Source organism: Protopterus annectens, chromosome 8.part0 (genome assembly GCF_019279795.1).
Source record: "Protopterus annectens isolate FY-2018-M chromosome 8.part0, PAN1.0, whole genome shotgun sequence".
Classification (NCBI taxonomy): Eukaryota; Metazoa; Chordata; order Ceratodontiformes; family Protopteridae; genus Protopterus; species Protopterus annectens.
The window spans coordinates 1,030,402,207-1,030,415,332 of NC_056741.1; the positions used below are offsets into that span (position 1 = coordinate 1,030,402,207).

The window sequence follows — 13,126 nt, forward strand, 5'->3', positions numbered from 1 at the left end:
CCCATTAAGTACAGAGAAAGTTATTAGGGACCTGGGGACCCAAGTTGATAGCAATCTCTTCTTTGAAAACCACATTGCCAAAGTGGTTAGAAAGACCTTCTACATAGCCCACCTCATCACGAAGGGTTTCACATCTAGATCAAGAGAGGTAATAGTGCCCCTTTATTCATCCCTCATCAGGCCCATCATAGAATACAATGCCCCTTTTGGGATGTACCTTACCCGACACCTGCAGCAATTAGAAAGACCCCAAAAGTATCTCACCAAGAGGATCAAAGGTCTCAAACAGATGCCATATGCTGCTCGGTTAAAAAAACTCCAGCTCTACTCAGTTGCATACCGCCTACTTGAGGCGATCTATGCCTGACATACAAAGCTATGTCAAATCCAGAATTAATGGACATGCTCCACCTCAGTAAATCTAAATCCCTTAGGGCCACACGCTCGAGGGACTTGAACCTCAGCACAGAAATAAATAGAACTTGCTGGAGGGACAGGTTCATAACCCAGAGGCTCCCTTCGCTCTGGAATAGAATTCCAGTTCATGTGAGGCAGAGCACCTCACTGAATCTCTTCAAGAAGAATCTCGATAGGTGGATGGGGGATCGCAGGTTTGTCCCAGGGATTACTCCTGTGTCACTATTAGACAGAGGCACAGTAAACTAAACCTTAAAAAGGGCACAGTATACTCAAATCAAGGGTTGGCGTAAGCCATACAGAATTGGGCTAGGCTTATAATTGCCCCAGGGCAGATAGCCTAGTATGAACCTATGAACGAAGTGGGATCCTGCGACAAAGAACAGCCAGACACACAACCCAATGGGCAAAAACTTTGAAGCGAAACAATGAATCAATAAAGCTGTAGTGACCTGACCGGCTGTTGGGATTCATTGTTTCACTTCCAAACTGTAGGAAATTGTCCATCCATATTTGTCAGAATCTAAGGGAGAGCTAAGGAGTAGGCCTAAAGCCCAAGTGCTTAAACCAAAGCTAAGAGACTTAGAATAACATTTACAGTTTAAACAGGCTGTAAACAAGCTGTAATAAATGCAACAGGAAAGATTCAATTGAACACTTTAGAGAACAAGCAGCAAGTAGCAGAAAAACAAGCTGAAAGAGTAGAAGGAGGAAACACAAATACAGTAAAAAGCAGCTGAATAAAGTATTTTTTTAGTGAAGCAAATAAAGAAAAAACAGTGCAGTACTGTTAAACACTGAACAGTTAGATAAAGCACAAAAAATATACTTATATCAGTTCTATATTTCCAGATTAAATGTTGTAGTCTTATTATTAAACTACAAAGGGACTGCTTCAGGCATTGCTCAGTGTTTTCTTGGTCTATATTTCCAGATTGTTTAAGGCGCACTCTCAGTCAGGCACAATGGAGCTTCTAACAAAATAAGCAGAAATTCACACAAAAGGTCATATTTTTATACCAGCAAGATAAAAGACCCTTCCAAAGCCAAGCCTTGAGCAATCAGATAACACAAAAGCTGTTTGACCAGCGTTTCTACCCTGGAATAGGTATGGAAGAGAGAATTTTTTTTTTGAGATTCTTAAAAGAAACCTGTCTTGTGAAACAAACAAATAATAAAATAGTTGTAGATTTAATAACAATTAAAACAGATGATAAAAAGTCATCTAATATTAGTGAATAGCTTGAAGAGTTATTGCATACTCATTTTAAAAAGGGATTGGGAATACAGAATGGGCAAGTCCTAAGAAATCGGACTAGATGTCCCAAACTGTTACACTGAAGATAAATGGTACAGGTACTATTTCTTTAATGCAACTCCAATTTATAAAAATTATGGATGGAAATGGGACTTCTAGAAAAGTCTTTGATTTATTGTTAACATCATTAAGCAAACACAAATTACGTATTACAACAAGAGAGGACTGAACTGTATGGCCAGTAAGGTCCTTTCACAAAAGCAGAAACAAAACCACAGGCGAGTTAAAAAAGGGGAGAAAAACAAATTTAGACTGCTATGGGAAGAGATCAAGGTAAATTAAGTCAACAAAAATAGGGGAGAGTAATGCAAGTCCATAACAGACGCCATGTCTTTTTTTTTTGTTTGCCAACTTAAAAAAAACAATGTCTGTTTAAATATTTTTACACTCTCCAGCCAGACTGGCCAAAATATTGTTTGGGGTATATAGCATTACTAGGTGACTTCTATCCTAGTAAATATCGGCTGTACTGAAGATGGGCTCAAATTAAAAGTGAAAGTATAGCATCATTGAATTTGGTTAGCAACAGCTAACTCTCTGCATATAATATAGACAATATGCCACTACAAAACAGAAGTATAGTCACGGTCCTTAGAACTTGGATTGACAACTCTCTCTCCTTCGATCATAGTGCAACACACGTAGTCAAAAGGTCATTCTACTTAGCACAACGGCCAACCATGGGTATATCATCCAGATCTAAAGCCATCATTCCTTTATAAATCAGCACTGATTAGACCAACCATCGAGTACAACTCCCCTTTCAAAATGTAACCCACCAGGCATATCAAACAATTAGGGATACCCCAAAAGGTTCCCAACTAAGATGAATACGGGCTTGAAAAGCTTCAGTTGCAAAGTGAGGCAAAAATCTCCATCCAATCACTCGGTACCTAACAGACTCTTGAAGGTAGATCTATGCCTTACCTACAACATCATCAGAGACTGTTATACTTGCCCTCCTGTACCTCTGCAAGTCCAAGAGCAAGCACCAATACTACTGACATAACCCTTCAACAAGGGATAGCAGAACAAGATGGAGAGAGATTCGTTACTCAGTGCCCCCCCCCCACAAATCTCTAGAATAAACTTCTCAAAAGATGTTAAGCAATATGACAAAAAAAAAAAAGAAGGAGCCAGCAGAACATGACCCAAATTGAAACTTTTATTGGTAAAATACCATATCAAAATTAAAGCAGAGAGTATTGCACAAACCGGTTTCGGCTGGTAAACTAGACACAGCCTTCCTCAGTGTGAAACAAGCAACTTCAAAGCTGAAATTAAATACACTGCAAAAAAACATGATTGGATAAACCTAAAGCTTGTCATTTAAACCTGGTGGAAATAAACCACCTAACTTAATAATCCATTTTTTCTCTTTAGAGTTTAATAAAGAATGCCAACCTGTTTTGTTCACTTTTTTGCCATAAATGATATCAATAATAGTAAAGTGAAAACTAGCTGTAGGATGTGTTTGCTGATGTTTGTATAAAGCATTGTGAATTCTGCCTTTTGATCCTCAATCTTAATGGTCTAGATGTTTGACCAATGTAGAATGCGCCACATGTACATGTGGCTAAATAAACAACCCAATTGGAGCTACAATTAGCAAAAAATTTGATATTATATACAGTGGCAGAATTTCCACTAGTAAATTCTTTTGTTTTGGAAACTTTATTGCAATGAGTGCAATGTCCGCAAGGGTAACAACCAACAGGTATGCTGCCAGTGAGAGTGGTTTGTATTGGTTCTGGGAGACTGTTGTCATGCACATGTTTGTAATGGTTAAAATGGCTGCCCAGATTTCTGCCTTTCCTAAAAGAAAAAAGGCAACGTTCAGGAACAATTAGACAAATCATTGTCATACAATAATAGATTCCAATGTCTATTCACACTCTGGATAAGGCTATCCGAATTCCTGCCATAAGTAGTAGTAAATCTAATGGGTTGGGGAGTAGATTTTTCAACATTTTTATATGCCAATAAGTCATCCCTGTTCATATGGTTAACTTGATTTATAGCATCGAAAACATGCCCCATTTTATATCCCCTGGACCTGAAGCGTCTGGCTAAATCCCTGCTTTCTGCTTGAAAGGAAGACTCATCAGAACAGATGCGTTTCGTCCTTATGAATTGAGATTTTGGAATGTTCTTAGCAATATGTGGGGGATGGAAACTGGAGGCATGTAGTATAGTGTTATATTCTGAATGTTTCCTATGCACAAGGGTCCCCAAAGTGTGATCTGATAACCTATTGACAGATACATCAAGAAAAGTGATGTGATTATAATCATAATGTAAGGTAAACTCCAAACCCCATTTGTTGTTATTAAGATATGTTAAGAAATCAAACAAGCCTGCAAGTTCCCCCTTCCATACAGCCCAGCAATCATCGAGGTAACGTCTCCAAATGTCAAGTTGTTCCAAATAAATATTATTATTGCTATTATATATAAGATCATTCTCAACATAGGCCATGAAAAGGTCCGCATAAATGGGTGCAAAGGAGGAACCCATGGCGGTACCTTTGGTCTGCCAGTAACATATGTCCTGATAGAAGAAGACATTATTGGTTAATACATATGATGCCATATCCAACAGAAATTCATTATAGTCTGAGGAATACAAACCAGAGCTATTAAGCCAGAAGGCCAGGGCCTCTAAACCACCAGAATGGGGAATGTTAGTGTACAGTGCACTTACATCAAAAGTACACATGCGCCAATCCGGCTCAAGTTGTGCGTCAGAAATGATTTGTAAGAAGTTAGTTGTATCACGTAATCTTGAGCGGATGGAAGAAAGTAGAGGCTTCAATTTGCTAGTTAAAAAAAGAGATAAAGGCTCTGTGATGTATCCCCTGCCTGAAACAATGGGGCTACCCGGTGGATGTCTGGGGTCCTTGTGAACCTTTGGCAAAAAATAAATATATTGATTCAAGGGATCCCGAACCAAAAGTTGATGCATGGTGTCATTATCAATTATGGAAGCGTCCTTAGCATGGGACAAAAATTCTTCAATTTCCTTTTGAAATTTAGGTGTAGGATTAATGACCATCCTTGCATAATATGACATCACAATCTTTCAAAGAGAACTTGGATGATTTGATGGGTACCAACAAATTTACCCTGGGAATAACTAGCCGAACCCTCACTGAAAGGGGGGGGGCACTGGCTGAGGATGAATATTGTCAAAGCACTAATGGCTGTGACATTAAAATGCCTTGTAACTCTGAATTCTATACATTTTTACAACACCTTATGTCATCCCTACAAAAACAAGGCCTACAGGGAATACATGAAATATCTAACTAGAAATGACTAATGTCACTGTATATTTTCGATTAGTATGAAAAATGTTAACACATTAACCGAAATAGAAAGAATCTGTCCAGATTGTACAAATGTTGCCGGTTAGAAAATCTACTACGGACAATGAATGCAAGTGGTCTGTCCTAAAAAGTAATGATGTAAAATTAAAGTATGAAATACAACATCTTGAATTAACTACTCAAAGTTATAGACAGAATACTGCAGAAAAATGGACTCAATGGATTTGGAATATGAATCTATAGTACGACTTTGATGGTGTAAATTTTTTTTTTTTTTTTGCACTCTTTGTATTACTGACTGCCCCCAGCACCCCTCCTCATCCACCTGCTCCACAGAGCTGTCTTACCTCCCACGAACATACCCCAACCCATGTTTGTGGTCAATGACAAGATCAAGGAACCAGGGGCAGAAACATATTGCTGCTGAGAAGTGTTTTAACTTTATGCCCTAACCTTCCTCACCAGTGAACACCTGCAGCCATTTCAGGGAACAGATATACAGTGGGGAAGTGCTGGCATACCATTCCACCTCTATGACAATTCAGCCAATGCCACCTCCATTTCCATGAAGGGGGACACTTCCCTCTGCATCAACAATAAGGTGCCCAAGTGCATGTCCCCCCCCCCAGGGTGAGCACACCCATTCTTCCCTGCCAGCATCTCAGACAGTCACAAATCGAACTTGGATTGCTTAAGCTGTACTTATGCCTTTATCCCTCTATGCCACTGCGCTTGCTATTGATGGCAACCTTCCAGATGTTTGGCAGTTAATACAAAATAAGTTTATGGAAATGGGCTGGAGTTTGGGAACTATTCTTTTTATCTGGTATTGTTAACTTACTGTATATGCCTGGCATACAGCATGGCGTCAAGAGTAGAGAAAATTTAAAAATATAATGTATTTTTTTCATAACATTGGCACATTTGTAAAGGAATGTTTGCACTCTGTTTATTCTGCAATACGAGTATTTTTGTGGCCTCAGAATGAGTGATCTTTTTTTTCTGTAAATAATAAAAGAAATACACGTAAGAAAAATGCATGAAATGTGTAGTAGAAGGAAACTTGCTTTTTCTGTGTCAGGAAGGGTCTAATTGTATTACAAGTCAGACAAGGGTTTGGAGTCAGGAAAAATGCAATAAGACTTCAAAGGAAGCCATCATTAGTATTCAAATGAGACACTTCATTATATGTAGAGTACGCATGTTATAAACTCTACTGTTTAGTTAAATTGTCTTCTATTGTAGCTAGAGATTTACTTAGATTATTTAAAGAAGAATATACTCTACAGCTATCTACACATCATCTTTATATTCTCTGTGCACTGCCTTCACAACTGCATATTTAATATGCATCAGTACTATCTTGACTTCTTTACTATTTATGGAAAGTTATATTTATTCACTAAAGCAGTGGTACCCACCTTCAATTAGCCAGACAGCTTAAGTATACTGCCAGTGAGATATTAATTGCCAAACTGGCTAAATCATAAGTGGTCAGGAAACTGGTGTGTTTGGTGTCTTGCCATAGCTAGAGTGGTGAGAGAAAGACAGTGCTAGGGAGAGTTCTACGAGGCCTCCCTAGGAATTATGTGTATGTGTATATATAATTTGTATGAAAGGAAGTTACTGTGGAAAAGGGGCAACTGAAGACCCTGTGGTGCACAATCAAGAGTAGTAAGAAAGGGCCCTAGTCTCATCACTGCAAGTGGTCACTGTATATTCCTACTCTAGTACAGGCTTCCAACATTCACACCTAAAAGGACAGGAGTGCATATTCTCTATGTTATTGGGACCAGGCTACCCCTGTTGGCATCGTTACCGAATCATATGTGTGTGTGCACTTTTTTTTTTTTTACTTTAACCTGCTTGGTAATTAGTAATGACTCAAGATATCATCCCTTTGGTAACAATCAGACCTACTGTATATAAGTAGTGGAATGGATTCTATAACTGCACCCCTACCCTGAACATACTGAGAAGGGGGACCAGTTGGCAGTGGTAGTATTCAAATCCTACAGTGCCAGTCTGGTTTCCTTAATATACAGGTAGCATAAAGTGCCAGCTGTTACAAATGGAATTTTGGACATACAAAGTGTTGTTCCAATACACCTCTATGTTACTTGTTCTTTATATGACTGTATAAGATGGGCGGCACAGTGGCGCAACAGATAGCATTGTTGCCTCACAGCAACAGGTTCTCTGGTTCGATTCTCGGCTGGGGTGTCTTCTGTGTGGAGTCTGCATGTTCTCTCGGTGTTTGCATGGGTTTCCTCCAGGTGCTCCGGTCTCCCCCCACATTCCAAAGACATGCAGTAGGTGGATTGGACACACTAAAGTGGCCACAGGTATGAGTGCACGTGTGGTATGGAAGATCAGCCACGGCAAAGCTAGTCAGCTGGCAGTGTGAACCTTGGTTCTAGAGGTTTGCCACTGTTAAAGTGACACCTCAACCCAATGTGTAAAAATGGGAAAAAGGGTTGTGAATGGATGGATGGACAGACATGATTGTAAAAAATATACGTTATGCTTGTAACTGAAAGCGCATTTCCCTGTAAATAAAGGGGGAGACTGTAAAAATGGTTAATAAACCAAATCAAATCTGCATTTCAAACAAAATGATGACCCAGATTTATGTGCAAAAAAGATTCGCAAGCAAATTATATGAGGCTAGACTTGGAACTATATATGAAAAAAGGAAAACAAATGGTCAGATTTACTACTACTACCACCACTACTGTCTGTGTTATGTGCTTACCTAAGGCAGTGCCGACACATTCACAAGCTAAATATGGCTTAATCATACAAAGTAAGATATTATGCTATTTTGTTGGTACATTTGTTATCCTTAATGCTGTTACCACAAAGTAGTAACTGCCATTAACAAAATTATATGGCTTCATACACAACTCAATAAAATGATCGTAAAGAGGCAACTGGCACAACATTTATCTCAATTTCCAATACTTCGAACGGAAAATGAGCTCTCTTACAACCTCACTCATTCTCTACATGCTGCAGACGTTATCACATGCAGCTACTCCAAGACTGACAAGGTGTCTTGTACCGAACAAAAACTGTCAGACAGAGCCATGCAGGCACTGCTAATATTATGGGACACTGCACTTAAACATTTGTTTGTTAAAAGTTAATCCAGCAAATCTATAACACTAATACAGAACAAAATAAATGTAAAATGATTGTGCTGTTCCTAGTACAGCTAACACGCAATGTGAACTGTAGGCCAGTTCTAGCTTCATGAAGTAAAACAGCTGTAGAGACACTATGTAAGCATAGTTATATCCCACCTGGGTTCCTGTCAAAAACAGGATATGGCCTGGGATTTGGAATAATTCAAATATCTTATATGAGCACAGTGAAGTGGAGAAAGAGATGCATTCCTTTATAGTGACAGAAGATGTCAAGGTTACATTTCTTTCAGATACATTACTGAATATGTAGTCTTAGTGCCCTGTACACACTGTTCTGCAAACCAATAAGAACAAAGCAAATGAAACAAGAAGGAAGTGTACAATCCATTAACAAAATGATGAAGGGAATGGAGAGACTAGGATATAAAAAAAGAGACTTAGAAAGGTAGGTTTACACATGGTAGAAAAGGGAATACAAGATTCAGATGCCCTGTCTGAGGACATTGGAAGGGTTATACTTGGAGAAAAAGAGAGGGTAGGGGGAGAAAAAATAAGGGCTACTGGAAGGGAGATGATTCAAGACAAATGAGAAAAATAAAACTAAATAGAACAATGCAATGGGGTCCTGGAACATATTGCCTGAGGCAGTGATGCAGTACAGCTCATCAGAGAGGATCACAGCTGCTTGCAAGACAGTATAGAAAAAATATTTGGGAGGGGGGCACAACAGAAAGGCAGCTGTGCAGGACCTAGGCATAACAATAATATGAACTTGCTGGTGAAAGAAGCTCTACAGTCTACCTTCATGTGTTTGCTATGTACATTTGTAGGGCAAAATGTCCTTAGTATAACGTTAAGACGTGAAAGGAAAATATCAGCCCTAATTTGGGACTAGAGCCCAAGATCTCCAGCACGCCATGCTGGCATTACTGTTGATGAGTCACATCCAACCCAGAAAATGGTCAAACACAGATTGGTACATTAACACTGGCTAGAAAAAAATAACATTTTCGAAAAAATCCTAAACACGTTTCTGCTTAAAAGTTTAACCATTGATAGTTTTATAATGGAGTGTCTTCTAGTCAAACAACCAAACTTGCAGACAAAAAGAAAAATCACAACAAATCACTTGTGCACAAGGTATATCTGAATGCACTGTCAATTAATTTTCCAATAGGTGTTAAGCAAATCTGTACCTCAAATTAAGGCATCATCATTCCCTTTGGCACAAACAATGTCCCTTCACACTATCAAATCAACAATATTCTAAGTATCTATGAAGTGGTAAGGGACCTGGGATCACAAGCTAACCGCAACCTTAACTTCGACCACCACATGTCTACTGTTGTAAGGAAAACCTTCCACGTACCTCACTTGATTAGTAAAGGCATCACATCGAGAGCAAAAGAAGTTATAGCCCCAGTATACTCGGCACTTATCTGGCCCATAATGGAGTATATAAAGCTCCATTCGGTATGTACCGTACTAAGCACCTGCAGCAATTACAGAGACCTCAAAGGTTTCTAACAAAGATGATCAAGGGTCTCCAGCATATGCCTTACACGGACCACCTAGAGTCCCTATCACTATCCTCCATATTGTATAGACTTCTTACGGGAGACTTATGCCTGCCCTACAGAGCAAACCAAGTCCCAAACCTAATGAACTTACTGCATATCCGTAAATCAAATGGGTCTAGGGCTACTCATTCCAGGGACTTAAATATGGCTTGCGAATTAAATAGGACATGCTGGAGGGACAGACTTACCTCCCAGTAACTGCCACGTTTTTGGAACAGGCTGCCAATTCATGTGAAACAGAGTACCTCTATGACACTGTTCAAGAGGAACATGGATGAGTGGATGGGGCACCGTAAATTCTTACTGGGGATAGTGCCCACAACCCTCCTGGATATGTGCAGTCATCATTAAATGCAATCTTGAGTATGGACTAGTACTTCTACGGTATCACACTGGGTTGAAATGGCTAGCCTTAAAATGACCTTCAGGTTGATAGCCTACTAATCTCCTATGAAAAAGCCAGAACTGCTACAACATTAAATTACAAAGCAAGTTATGATTTTGAGGTATAAAACAGCATTTGAATGTAATGTATATATACATAACAGAAATAATTAACCTGAAATACATCAGTCAGGAATGCTATTAAACAAAACTAACCAAATTCTGGCTATTTTACGTGCATCCATTTTGCATATAAAATTATTTTCATACTTTGTTTTGAGTCATGTTGATAAGAAGCAGGTTAAACTACTCTTGAATATGGCTCTCATGGAAGACAAAATTCAAAACAAAAATGTGATCCACTAACTACAGCAACTTACATTAGAAACAACACTAGTACACTGTTGCTTCAGGTATAAAAGCATATATTCTTCTGAACCAATACTGAATTTCTGGGAAAAAATCCAAAATTCAGTGTTCATGCCAAACAAAAAATACTTGACAGCATAAAGGAAAACAACACTATTAAGAGAGGCCATCACATTACAACCTCCTGCAAGCAAAATAAATGGCACAGCACTGATTCTCCAACATTAACACATAAATACAGTATCTGGAAGAAAGGAATGCCCAAGTAACCACACCATTCTGACCAAATTGAAGTGCAAATGCAGACATTTATTTAGCACTTTGATTGGGGTGGAGGGGTCATGGTCATGAAATGTGCCACAGCACCAAGAATTGTGAACTTTAAGACAGAGATTTTATTTATCCATGACCAGTATGAAGCCATAAACCACAGCACAAACTTCATCAGCTCTGCCTTTAAGGTTTATGATTTATCCTTCATATTAAGCTACAGAAAGTAAAACTTAAGGCAGATCAGACTATGAATTACAATTCACAAAAAAACTAATAATATCACAAATTAAGTACACCACCTGGCCAAATATTTTCCTCATATCAGCAAGACAGTTTATATAAGTCCTGCTACAGCCTATAGTAAACAGGTTGAAACATGATGTCAAAGTCTTGTTTATCTGACCAAATGACAGACCAGCTTGATGTTAAGGACACTAAACACTTCAGAAAGAGCACGTTTTGAAATTTATTTTTAATGCAGTTACAGCAGTAATAGAACTGTATTTTTGCACCCCAAAATAGTACTCTACACTGCCATCAAAACAAACCTTTCCTCACTTTCTCTTTCAAGTACGTGGAAAAAACAATACTACATAACAGAACATGAACACTACTGTTTCAAAAATCAGCTATTTTCCTTTACAGTCAAAAGGTCAGATCACAGAGATACAAGAAGAAAAATGAAAATAAACCCCAAAGAACAATTATTGGGAAGTTTGACTTGACCAGACCCCCCCAATCATCATTATGTCTATGGAAAATACTTGTGGTCTTCTAATATCCCCACACATCCAGACAATCTTTTCCTCTTAACCTGGACTGGAAATAATTTAGGAATACAGTGTATATGACTGAGATTAAGCTTTTCATTCAACAAAATACAAAAAGACTTAAGAAATGGCATGCATGCTACTGGTACTGTCAATATGTCACAGCCAGAAAATAAACCCAAGCAAGTCAGTTAACTTGCTAAAGGTAAAAGTGAATAATAAATAAAACTTCACAGTATAAAATACTGTTTCAGAGTTGACAGGCCTGCACTGTAATAAGTAGGCCAAAGAGCCTTCATGTAAGGAAACCTAACTCCTTCCTCAGTCTTGACAGTGTGGCACAAAAATGTGTCCTATAGTTCTCAACTCATTATCTCTACTAAGCTACCAACTATTTGCACGAGTATTATAACTAACCCAAAAATATAAAGGGAACTGCACAGGCGGCACTTGTTACCTGATAATGGCTCAGATGGTTATTTTAGGGCCTGTTGCTTACCGATTCTTGGCAGGTTATCTGATCACATGACCCTGGCCCAAACAGGTTAAACCTGCAAGTAAGGGAAGTACGAGTTTAGGACAAGCTAACGGGAAGGGATGCTTGTATTTCTTATGTCCCGTCGTTCTATTCCATTTCAACAGGGCCCAGCTCTAAGCTTATCAGTTGTACTGTTTTCTTTCGACTTCACTTAGGCCACTCTTAACTCCTGACTTTCCATATTTCTCGCTTTACTTCCTGTTTCCAAAGCAGAGGACACTGACCTCAGACCTGAAACTTGAATCCCACCCAGTCTTCTTCATTCAATTGAACGACATTAGTGTCAGTCTATCCGAGACCCGCCTTTTCATAGGCGATTATGTATGTAACTGGTTAAAAGAAATATCAGTCGTGTAGTTAGACTTGCAGTACGATATGAGAGTATAGCGTTTTCTTGACACAAACTAATGGTTTTAAAAGCAAGTTTACAGTGTTGTGATGTTAATGTGTTCGAATTGGCAGCATGACTGTTGTATGTATACAGGAATCCGTTTTAAAAACTGGAATGTGTGTGTAGTTGGGACTTTTTTCCTTCAGTGATTACATTTCAGACAAGGTACACAGCTGGAGTTAAAATGGTTTACTGCAAAATAGTAACATATACAGTTTGGGATATTCGCTTGCCTTTACAAAACAAAAGATGTGTTTTCGCTGCTCTTCAAAATTACTGGAATATGAAGCATACTAACTACGGTTTAATTAAGCTGTGTCCTTCAACAGAATTATTGCTATAAGTATGGTTCAGTGGGCGGGTATAGCGAAGTGAAGTTAATGGTTTTTGAAATGCATTCTACAACTGTGTATTGGGGTGCATGTTTACTTGATGTGCTTAGGGAAAGGCTGTGTGCAAGCAGCGTAGTTTCGGTTTACGTTGTTTGAAGCGTCAGTGTTTAGAACTATCGCTCCATGAAATTCGTATTTTTTTATAGGAGGTGCAGTCCTACAATGTTCACAGGAGTGTGTACGGAAGAGGAATATGAGAATGGACAAGGGGTGATTC

The 13,126-nt window shown here is 38.7% G+C and overlaps 1 protein-coding gene across 1 annotated transcript in view; it reads right to left on the reverse strand.

Annotated features, from left to right (window-relative positions):
* Nucleotides 1-12,393, reverse strand: part of ZNF687 (zinc finger protein 687) — a gene marked incomplete in the record, with an annotated part of 1,307,099 nt that extends 1,294,706 nt beyond the window's left edge. The window contains 1 exon segment of the mRNA XM_044080513.1: nt 12,046-12,393.
* Nucleotides 12,394-13,126: the final 733 nt, after the last annotated feature.